Source organism: Oncorhynchus gorbuscha, linkage group LG18, assembly GCF_021184085.1.
Source record: "Oncorhynchus gorbuscha isolate QuinsamMale2020 ecotype Even-year linkage group LG18, OgorEven_v1.0, whole genome shotgun sequence".
Taxonomy (NCBI): domain Eukaryota; kingdom Metazoa; phylum Chordata; class Actinopteri; order Salmoniformes; family Salmonidae; genus Oncorhynchus; species Oncorhynchus gorbuscha.
Window position 1 is genome coordinate 77,335,659 of NC_060190.1, and position 10,000 is coordinate 77,345,658.

Here is a 10,000-nt window from a genome sequence, read left to right on the forward strand (position 1 = left end):
GTGATTCATCACTCCAGCGAACTTGTTTCCACTACTCCAGAGTCCAATGGCGGCGAGCTTTACACAACTCCAGCCGATGCTTGGTATTGTGCGTGGTGATCTTAGGCTTGTGTGCGGCTGCTCGGCCATGGAAACCCATTTCATGAATCTCCAGACAAACAGTTCTGGTGCTGACGTTGCTTCCAGAAGGTTATTTTTTTCTCAACATCAACAGTGAAGAGGTGACTCCAGGATGCTGGCCTTCTAGGCAGAGTTCCTCTGTCCAGTCTCAACGTCAACAGTGAAGAGGCGACTCCAGGATGCTGGCCTTCTAGGCAGAGTTGCAAAGAAAAGCCATATCTCAGTCTGGCCAATAAAATAACAGATCAAGATGGGCAAAATAACACAGACAATGGAACTCTGGACAGAGGAACTCTGCCTAGAAGGCCAGCATCCTGGAGTCACCTCTTCACTGTTGATGTTGAGACTGGACAGAGGAACTCTGCCTAGAAGGCCAGCATCCCAGAGTCACCTCTTCACTGTTGACTTTGAGACTGGTGTTCTGGTACTTTTTAATTAAGCTGCCAGTTGAGGAATTGGGAGGTGTCTGTTTCTCAAACTAGAAACATCTATTGTACTTGTCCTCTTGCTCAGTTGTGCATCGGGGCCTCCCACTCCTCTTTCTATTCTGGTTATAGCCAGTTTGTGCTGTTCTGTAAAGGGAGTAGTACACAGCGAGATCTTCACTTTCTTGGCATTTTCTCGCATGGACTAGCCTTAATTTCTCAGAACAAGAATAGACTGACAAGTTTCAGAAGAAAACCTGTAAGCCTGAGCCTGTAATCGAACCCACAAATGCTGATGCTCCAGATACTCAACTAGTCTAAAGAAGGCCAGTTTTATTGCTTCTTTAATCAGAACAGCAGTTTTCAGCTGTGCTAACATAATTGCAAAAGGGTTTTCTAATTAGCCTTTTAAAATGATAAACTTGGATTAGCTAACACAACGTGCCATTGGAACACAGGAGTGATGGTTGCTGATAATGGGCCTCTGTACAACTATGTAGATATTCCATAAAGAAATCTGACGTTTCCTGCTACAATAGTCATTTACAACATTGACAATATCTACACTGTGTTTCTGATCAATTTGATGTTATTTTAATGGACAATAAACATTTATTTTTTCTTTCAAAAACAAGGACAAAAAACATTTCTAAGTGACCCCAAACTTTTGAACGGTAGGGTGTATTTTTTTAAAACTTAGAAATAAATAATAATGAAATTAAAAATGCCTTATTAGGCATTGAATTCCCCTCCTGGCTGCTTACAAAAGAACTGTTTCTAAAACGTCATATCTAATGCTCTGGTCTGTACTAGGGGTGTGGGGTTAACTTCATATCTAATGCTCTGGTCTGTACTAGGGGTGAGGGGTAAACTTCATATCTAATGCTCTGGTTTGTACTAGGGGTGAGGGGTTAACTTCATATCTAATGCTCTGGTCTGTACTAGGGGTGAGGGGTAAATGGTAGGCATGTTCTCTGCTATCCACCTCATGTTTTAATTATTATTTTGTGCATAGGGGAGGGTCACTTGTTTCTTTTCCAAGTGTTCAGGGAGGGGTGGGTAAAACTATTTCTTACATCAATTTTCATTTCAGAGGGATTCAATTTTCTCCAGATATCCCTCATTATAAATAACGTACAGTCCCTTAACTCAGTCAGCTCCCTGTTCAAGGTCTATTGAATGGAATAGAGCAACATGCTCACTAATCATCCAGAGGTTTGAAAAGCAGGCAGAGATGAGAGAAAAGAGAGAGAGACAGAGACAGACCTCTTCCAGTTTGAGAGTGATCATCGTGAAGGCCTTGAAGACACAGTCTGTAGGTCCTGTAATGGTGATGATCCTCTCTGGACACGAGCCCTCTGAGATGTTGACACGGGCGCTGCTCTGTGATGGATGGAATAGAGGGATGGAGGACAAGGATAAAGAGATGAGAAGACAACTATCATTCCCACTGGAGACGCAAACACGTGGTCCTTTCCGTGCCAATTTCAGTATTGAAGGCTCCTTGTCTTTGTCTTGGAGAGCCAGTCACTGAACAAACCACACAATCTGAGGATGGGGGAGGTTGTTTCATTGAAGTGGTGAGTGTGTGTATCTGTTGGCGTGGAGGTGGGGGTGGAGGGAGAGCAGAGGGAGAATGGTGGGAGAGTGGAGGGACAGCGGAGGGAGAACGGGGGGAGTGGAGGGAGAATGGGGAGAGTGGAGGGAGAATGGGGAGGGTGGAGGGAGAATGGGGAGAGTGGAGGGAGAATGGGGAGGGTGGAGGGAGAATGGGGAGAGTGGAGGGAGAATGGGGAGGGTGGAGGGAGAATGGGGAGAGTGGAGGGAGAATGGAGGGAGAGTGGAGGGAGAATGGGGAGGGTGGAGGGAGAATGGGGAGAGTGGAGGGAGAATGGAGGGAGAGTGGAGGGAGAATGGGGAGGGTGGAGGGAGAATGGGGAGAGTGGAGGCAGACAGGGGAGAGTGGAGGGAGAACGGAGGGAGAGTGGAGGGAGACAGGGGAGAGTGGAGGGAGAATGGGGAGAGTGGAGGGAGACCAGGGAGAGAGGAGGGAGAATGGGGAGAGTGGAGGGAGAATGGGGAGAGTGCAGGGAGACCGGGGAGAGAGGAGGGAGAATGGGGAGAGTGGAGGGAGAATGGGGAGAGTGGAGGGAGAATGGAGGGAGAGTGGAGGGAGAATGGGGAGGGTGGAGGGAGAATGGGGAGAGTGGAGGGAGAATGGGGAGGGTGGAGGGAGAATGGGGAGAGTGGAGGGAGAATGGAGGGAGAGTGGAGGGAGAATGGGGAGGGTGGAGGGAGAATGGGGAGAGTGGAGGGAGAATGGGGAGAGTGGAGGGAGAATGGGGAGGGTGGAGGGAGAATGGGGAGAGTGGAGGGAGAATGGGGAGAGTGGAGGGAGACTGGGGAGAGTGGAGGGAGAATGGAGGGAGAATGGGGAGAGTGGAGGGAGAACGGGGAGAGTGGAGGGAAAACGGGGAGAGAGGCGGGAGAATGGGGAGAGAGGAGGGAGAATGGGGAGAGTGGAGGGAGACTGGGGAGAGTGGAGGGAGAATGGAGGGAGAATGGGGAGAGTGGAGGGAGAACGGGGAGAGTGGAGGGAGAACGGGGAGAGAGGCGGGAGAATGGGGAGAGAGGAGGGAGAATGGGGAGAGTGGAGGGAGAATGGGGAGAGTGGAGGCAGACAGGGGAGAGTGGAGGGAGAACGGAGGGAGAGTGGAGGGAGACAGGGGAGAGTGGAGGGAGAATGGGGAGAGTGGAGGGAGACCAGGGAGAGAGGAGGGAGAATGGGGAGAGTGGAGGGAGAATGGGGAGAGTGCAGGGAGACCGGGGAGAGAGGAGGGAGAATGGGGAGAGTGGAGGGAGAATGGGGAGAGTGGAGGGAGAATGGGGAGAGTGGAGGGAGAATGGGGAGAGTGCAGGGAGACCGGGGAGAGAGGAGGGAGAATGGGGAGAGTGGAGGGAGAACGGGGAGAGAGGAGGGAGAATGGGGAGAGTGGAGGGAGAACGGAGGGAGAGTGGAGGGAGAATGGGGAGAGAGGAGGGAGAATGGGGAGAGAGGAGGGAGAATGGGGAGAGTGGAGGGAGAATGGGGAGAGAGGAGGGAGAATGGGGTGAGTGGAGGGAGAATGGGGAGAGAGGAGGGAGAATGGGGAGAGTGGAGGGAGAATGGGGAGAGAGGAGGGAGAATGGGGTGAGTGGAGGGAGAATGGGGAGAGTGGAGGGAAGGATGGAATCATGGTGTGTTTTTATATCCTCACTCCCCACTGAGTCATTCAAAACAACAAGCTCCTCTGAGGACTGAAGATGGATAAACATACAGTATACGTGTGTGTGCGTGTGTGTGTGTCTAAGCTATGCAAGTGTGTGTGTGTGTGTGTGTGTGTGTGTGTGTGTGTGTGTGTGTGTGTGTGTGTGTGTGTGTGTGTGTGTGTGTGTGTGTGTGTGTGTGTGCGTGCGTGCGTGCGTGCGTGCGTGTGTGCGTGTGTGTCTCAGCTATGCAAGTGTGTGTGCCTGCATACAGTATGTTGTGTGTGTGTGTGTGTGTGTCTCTGCATCTTTATGTGTGTGTCTCCCATCTCTGTGTGTGATTCACTGAACTGCAGGCTCATAGAATTAAGAATTAGAATACTAGAATGGCTGGTTAATCTTCTTATGATGGAATAAAGGTCAGCCATTTTGGTCAGGGAGTTGTTCAACCATGGTTTACCAGTAGTGTGATAAGATATTGTGTAAAATAATGCATCTGAATAATGTTTCTGCGCTGTATGTTTGTTAGCTAGCTAGCGCTGAATAATGTTTCTGCACTGTATGTTTGTTAGCTAGCTAGCTCTGAATAATGTTTCTGCACTGTATGTTTGTTAGCTAGTTAGCTCTGAATAATGTTTCTGCACTGTATGTTTGTTAGCTAGCTAGCTCTGAATAATGTTTCTGCACTGTATGTTTGTTAGCTAGCTAGCGCTGAATAATGTTTCTGCACTGTATGTTTGTTAGCTAGCTAGCTCTGAATAATGTTTCTGCACTGTATGTTTGTTAGCTAGCTAGCGCTGAATAATGTTTCTGCGCTGTATGTTTGTTAGCTAGCTAGCGCTGAATAATGTTTCTGCACTGTATGTTTGTTAGCTAGCTAGCTCTGAATAATGTTTCTGCGCTGTATGTTTGTTAGCTAGCTAGCGCTGAATAATGTTTCTGCACTGTATGTTTGTTAGCTAGCTAGCTCTGAATAATGTTTCTGCGCTGTATGTTTGTTAGCTAGCTAGCTCTGAATAATGTTTCTGCGCTGTATGTTTGTTAGCTAGCTAGCTCTGAATAATGTTTCTGCGCTGTATGTTTGTTAGCTAGCTAGCTCTGAATAATGTTTCTGCACTGTATGTTTGTTAGCTAGCTAGCTCTGAATAATGTTTCTGCACTGTATGTTTGTTAGCTAGCTAGCTCTGAATAATGTTTCTGCGCTGTATGTTTGTTAGCTAGCTAGCTCTGAATAATGTTTCTGCGCTGTATGTTTGTTAGCTAGCTAGCTCTGAATAATGTTTCTGCACTGTATGTTTGTTAGCTAGCTAGCTCTGAATAATGTTTCTGCACTGTATGTTTGTTAGCTAGCTAGCTCTGAATAATGTTTCTGCACTGTATGTTTGTTAGCTAGCTAGCTCTGAATAATGTTTCTGCACTGTATGTTTGCTCGCCAGTCAGTTTTAGAGGAATGAATCCGTAATGTTTAAAAATAATAATTAACTGTCAATATGACAACATTCCTTTCAAACAAAACAGTCGATTCACAACCAAACACTAGCTGACATCAGCTGTTGACAGGACTTAGACAAAATGTAAACGCAACAACTACTAATATTGTGTCATATAATATATTTTAGCACAACTTTCCAGGAAAACAAACATTTAGATATATTTTAAAGGCTATTTATACAGAAATTGCTATAAAAAATAAAAATAAAAATGTATTTATACTTACTTTACAGTATATGCCAATATTTTAGGTTGACAATACTTCTACTACACGATTGTCATATATTACATGACTTACTTTTATTTTCCTGCATAAGTAAAATCTAAATCTACTGCCATTCATTCCAGTTAGACAGGTTTGGATTTCTCCCTGACCAAGATGGCCGACATTTTCTCCCCATTCTGGAACTTTGACGGTTTATGACATAGCCCCCTCTAGTAATTGAATATGATCTCTATGTGCAGGGCTCCCAGCTCCTGTCTGTTTCATTAAGGTCTGCTCACTCAGCCTCTGGTCAGTCTTCAAGACCCCCGGCTGTGTGTGTGTGGACATGTGGGATCTCTCTATCACTCAGTCTAGGGTCAATCTAGGGTCAATCTTAAAGACTCCCTGCTCTGTGTGTGTGTGGACATGTGCGATCTCTCTATCACTCAGTCTAGGGTCAATCTAGGGCCAATCTTAAAGACTCCCTGCTCTGTGTGTGTGTGTGGACATGTGGGATCTCTCTATCACTCAGTCTAGGGTCAATCTAGGGCCAATCTTAAAGACTCCCTGCTCTGTGTGTGTGTGGACATGTGGGATCTCTCTATCACTCAGTCTAGGGTCAATCTAGGGTCAATCTTAAAGACTCCCTGCTCTGTGTGTGTGTGGACATGTGCGATCTCTCTATCACTCAGTCTAGGGTCAATCTAGGGTCAATCTTAAAGACTCCCTGCTCTGCTTCTTCCCATGATAATGTTTTCATCACCATCATGGAGACAGCTTTACTAATGTCATTATCGCCACAGAGACAGATCAGCTAACAACACTACCCTGCCAAGGAGCCTGGAGGGAGGGGGGAAGGAGAGAGAGAGAGACAGGTCAGCTAACAACACATCCCTGTCAAGGAGCCTGGAGGGAGGGGGGAAGGAGAGAGAGAGAGAGAGAGACAGATCAGCTAACAACACATCCCTGTCAAGGAGCCTGGAGGGAGGGGGGAATGAGAGAGATAGAGAGAGATAGAGAGAGAGAGAGAGAGACAGATCAGCTAACAAGACATCCCTGTCAAGGAGCCTGGAGGGAGGGGGGAAGGATAGAGAGAGAGAGATCAGCTAACAACACATCCCTGCCAAGGAGCCTGGAGGGAGGGGGGAATGAGAGAGATAGAGAGAGATAGAGAGAGAGAGAGAGAGACAGATCAGCTAACAAGACATCCCTGTCAAGGAGCCTGGAGGGAGGGGGGAAGGATAGAGAGAGAGAGATCAGCTAACAACACATCCCTGCCAAGGAGCCTGGAGGGAGGGGGGAAGGATAGAGAGAGAGAGATCAGCTAACAACACATCCCTGCCAAGGAGCCTGGAGGGAGGGGAGAATGAGAGAGAGAGACAGATCATTATGCATTCTATTCCTATGGCAATAAAAGGAATCTGCAATCTGCTGAATATGTGGATATCCACATACACACACGCAAAGCTATCCTTATCTGTTATCTATGTGCGTCAGTTTGATGTCAGCGATAGCCCCTTCGTGACCCCCCCCCTCCTGCTAGCTACATGCTGATGATGAATGAGGAAGTGTGCGTGTTCTCGGATCACAGCTGTATAGATCACTACGAAGAACTGAAGCCTCACCCCATCATCAATGCTTTTATTGACCAAATAAAAAATGGTTCCTTGTGAGCTGATGATACATGATACGCTTCACTGGCAAAAGAAGAACCTGGTGCTCAGGCTACAGTACCTAAATTATTATGACATTATAAGTGAAATGCACAGGACTTCTGTACACTGTGTAAAACAGGTATTATAAAGTATTTTTTCTGAGAGAGAGAGAGAGAAAGAGAGCGAGAGAAGGAGAGCGAGAGAGAGAGAGAGAGAGAGAGAAAGAGAGAGAGAAAGAGAGCGAGAGAAAGTGAGCGAGAGAGAGAGAGAGAGAGAGAGAGAGAGAGAGAGAGAGAGAGAGAGAGAGAGAGAGAGAGAATGAGAGCGAGAGAGAGAGAGAGAGAGAGAGAGAGAGAGAGAGAGAGAGAGAGAGAGAGAGAGAGAGAGAGAGAGAAAGAGAGAGAGAGAGAGAAAGAGAGCGAGAGCGAGAGAATGAGAGCGAAAGAGCGAGAGAGAGAAAGAGAGAGAGAAAGAGAGCGAGAGAAAGAGAGCGAGAGCGAGAGAAAGAGAGCGAGAGAAAGAGAATGAGAGCGAGAGAGAGAGAGAGAGAGAAAGAGGGAGAGAAAGAGAGCGAGAGAAAGAGAGCGAGAGCGAGAGAACGAGAGCGAGAGAGAGAGAGAGAGAGAGAGAGAGAGAGAGAGAGAGCGAGAGAGAGAGCGAGAGAGAGAGCGAGAGAGAGAGCGAGAGAGAGAGCGAGAGAGAGAGAGAGAGAGAGAGAGAGAGAGAGAGAGAGAGAGAGAGAGAGAGAAAGAGGGAGAGAAAGAGAGCGAGAGAAAGAGAGCGAGAGCGAGAGAGCGAGAGAGCGAGAGAGAGAGAGAGAGAGAGAGAGAGAGAGAGAGAGAGAGAGAGAGAGAAAGAGAGAGAGAGCGAGAGAGAGAGCGAGAGAGAGAGAGAGAGAGAGAGAGAGAGAGAGAGAGAGAGAGAGAGAGAGAGAGAGAGAGAGAGAGAGAGAACCTGTATGTAATGGTTGCCCTTGAAACTAAAATATTAATTCAAGTATTCATGCTTCCTCTTCCCAATATTTTTCTGTCAGTGAAGATGCTGAGGTATATAAATACTGAAAGAAATGTGTTTGGTTTCTCTTTAAACTATAGACCTAGATGGATCCATCCCTCCCTGACTATGGAAACCACGATGCTGAGACGCTGAGGTATATATATAGGAAGATTGGTTCATCTTTAAACTATAGACTATGTTAATAATTTCTATTTTCTCTGCTCTGTATGTCAGGAGTGTATTGCAGGTATATTAACAACAAGACTTACCTCTTCTCGTATTCTCTTCACTGTCTCTCCTTTCTGTGGAGGGAAAAAAGACACACAAACACAACGTTTTAGTCGGCCATTTTGTTGAAAGACCCAGTGTTCTCTCTTGTAGTGTCTATTATAAAATACATTTCATCTCATTGATACTAAAAACTTGTAATAAATAAAAAGTCAAATAAATTAAAAAGCGTTGTCTTTTACCGTGTCTTTCCAACTTGTTATTACTAAATGATATTGACTTGGTTATTATGGAGAAATCAGCCCAGAGAGAGAGAGAGAGAGAGAGAGAGAGAGGTGGACAGTATGGAGAACTGTCTGCCATCCTCTAAAAGGTGCAATCTGTGATATTTTGTCACGACCTGATCCGTTCCACCTATCTTTGTGATTGTCTCCACCCCCATCCAGGTGTCGCCCATCTTCCCCATTATCCCCTGGGTATTTATACCTGTGTTCTCTGTTTGTCCGTTGCCTGTTTGTCATGACAAGTCAAGTCAAGCAGCGTGTTTTCAGTGCTCCTGCTTTTTCCATATCTCTGTTTTTGCTAGTCCTCCCGGTTTTGACTACTGCCTGCCCTGACACTGAGCCCTCCTGCCTGACCAATCAGCCTGCCCTGACACTGAACCCTCCTGCCTGACCAATCAGCCTGCCCTGACACTGAGTCCTCCTGCCTGACCAATCAGCCTGCCCTGACACTGAGCCCTCCTGCCTGACCAATCAGCCTGCCCTAACACTGAGCCCTCCTGCCTGACCAATCAGCCTGCCCTGACCTCGAGCCTGTCTGCCACTCTGTACCTCCTGGACTCTGACCAGGTTTATGATATTTTTACCTGTCCACGACCTGTCTCTAGCCTGCCCCTTGGATTATAATAAATATCAGAGACTCGAACCACCTGCCTCCCGTGTCTGCATCTGGGTCTCAACCCTCTAGCATTATTGATTTAGGCCAAAAAATGTTGTGGTTGGGGAGTAACAGATTACATTTAGAAAGTAACCTACCAAACCCTGGTAGGGGTAGAGGTACAGTGTACTCTATATCCATCCACTCTGAGCACCTGATTGCTTTTGATAGTCTGACTGCTCCTGACTGCTATAGATGGAATAGGACTGCTCCTGACTGCTCTAGATGGAATAGGACTGCTCCTGACTGCTCTAGATGGAATAGGACTGCTCCTGACTGCTCTAGATGGAATAGTACTGCTCCTGACTGCTTTTGATAGTCTGACTGCTCCTGACTGCTCTAGATGGAATAGGACTGCTCCTGACTGCTCTAGATGGAATAGGACTGCTCCTGACTGCTTTTGATAGTCTGACAGCTCCTGACTGCTCTAGATGGAACAGGACTGCTCCTGACTGCTCTAGATGGAATAGGACTGCTCCTGACTGCTCTAGATGGAACAGGACAGCTCCTGACTGCTCTAGATGGAACAGGACTGCTCCTGACTGCTCTAGATGGAATAGGACTGCTCCTGACTACTTTAGATGGAACAGGACTGCTCCTGACTGCTCTAGATGGAACAGGACTGCTCCTGACTGCTTTAGATGGAACAGGACTGCTCCTGACTGCTCTAGATGGAACAGGACTGCTCCTGACTG

At 47.1% G+C, this 10,000-nt stretch overlaps 1 pseudogene; it reads right to left on the reverse strand.

The window, feature by feature from the left end:
• Positions 1 to 10,000, reverse strand: part of LOC124002477 — a 189,790-nt pseudogene that overhangs the window by 56,710 nt on the left and 123,080 nt on the right.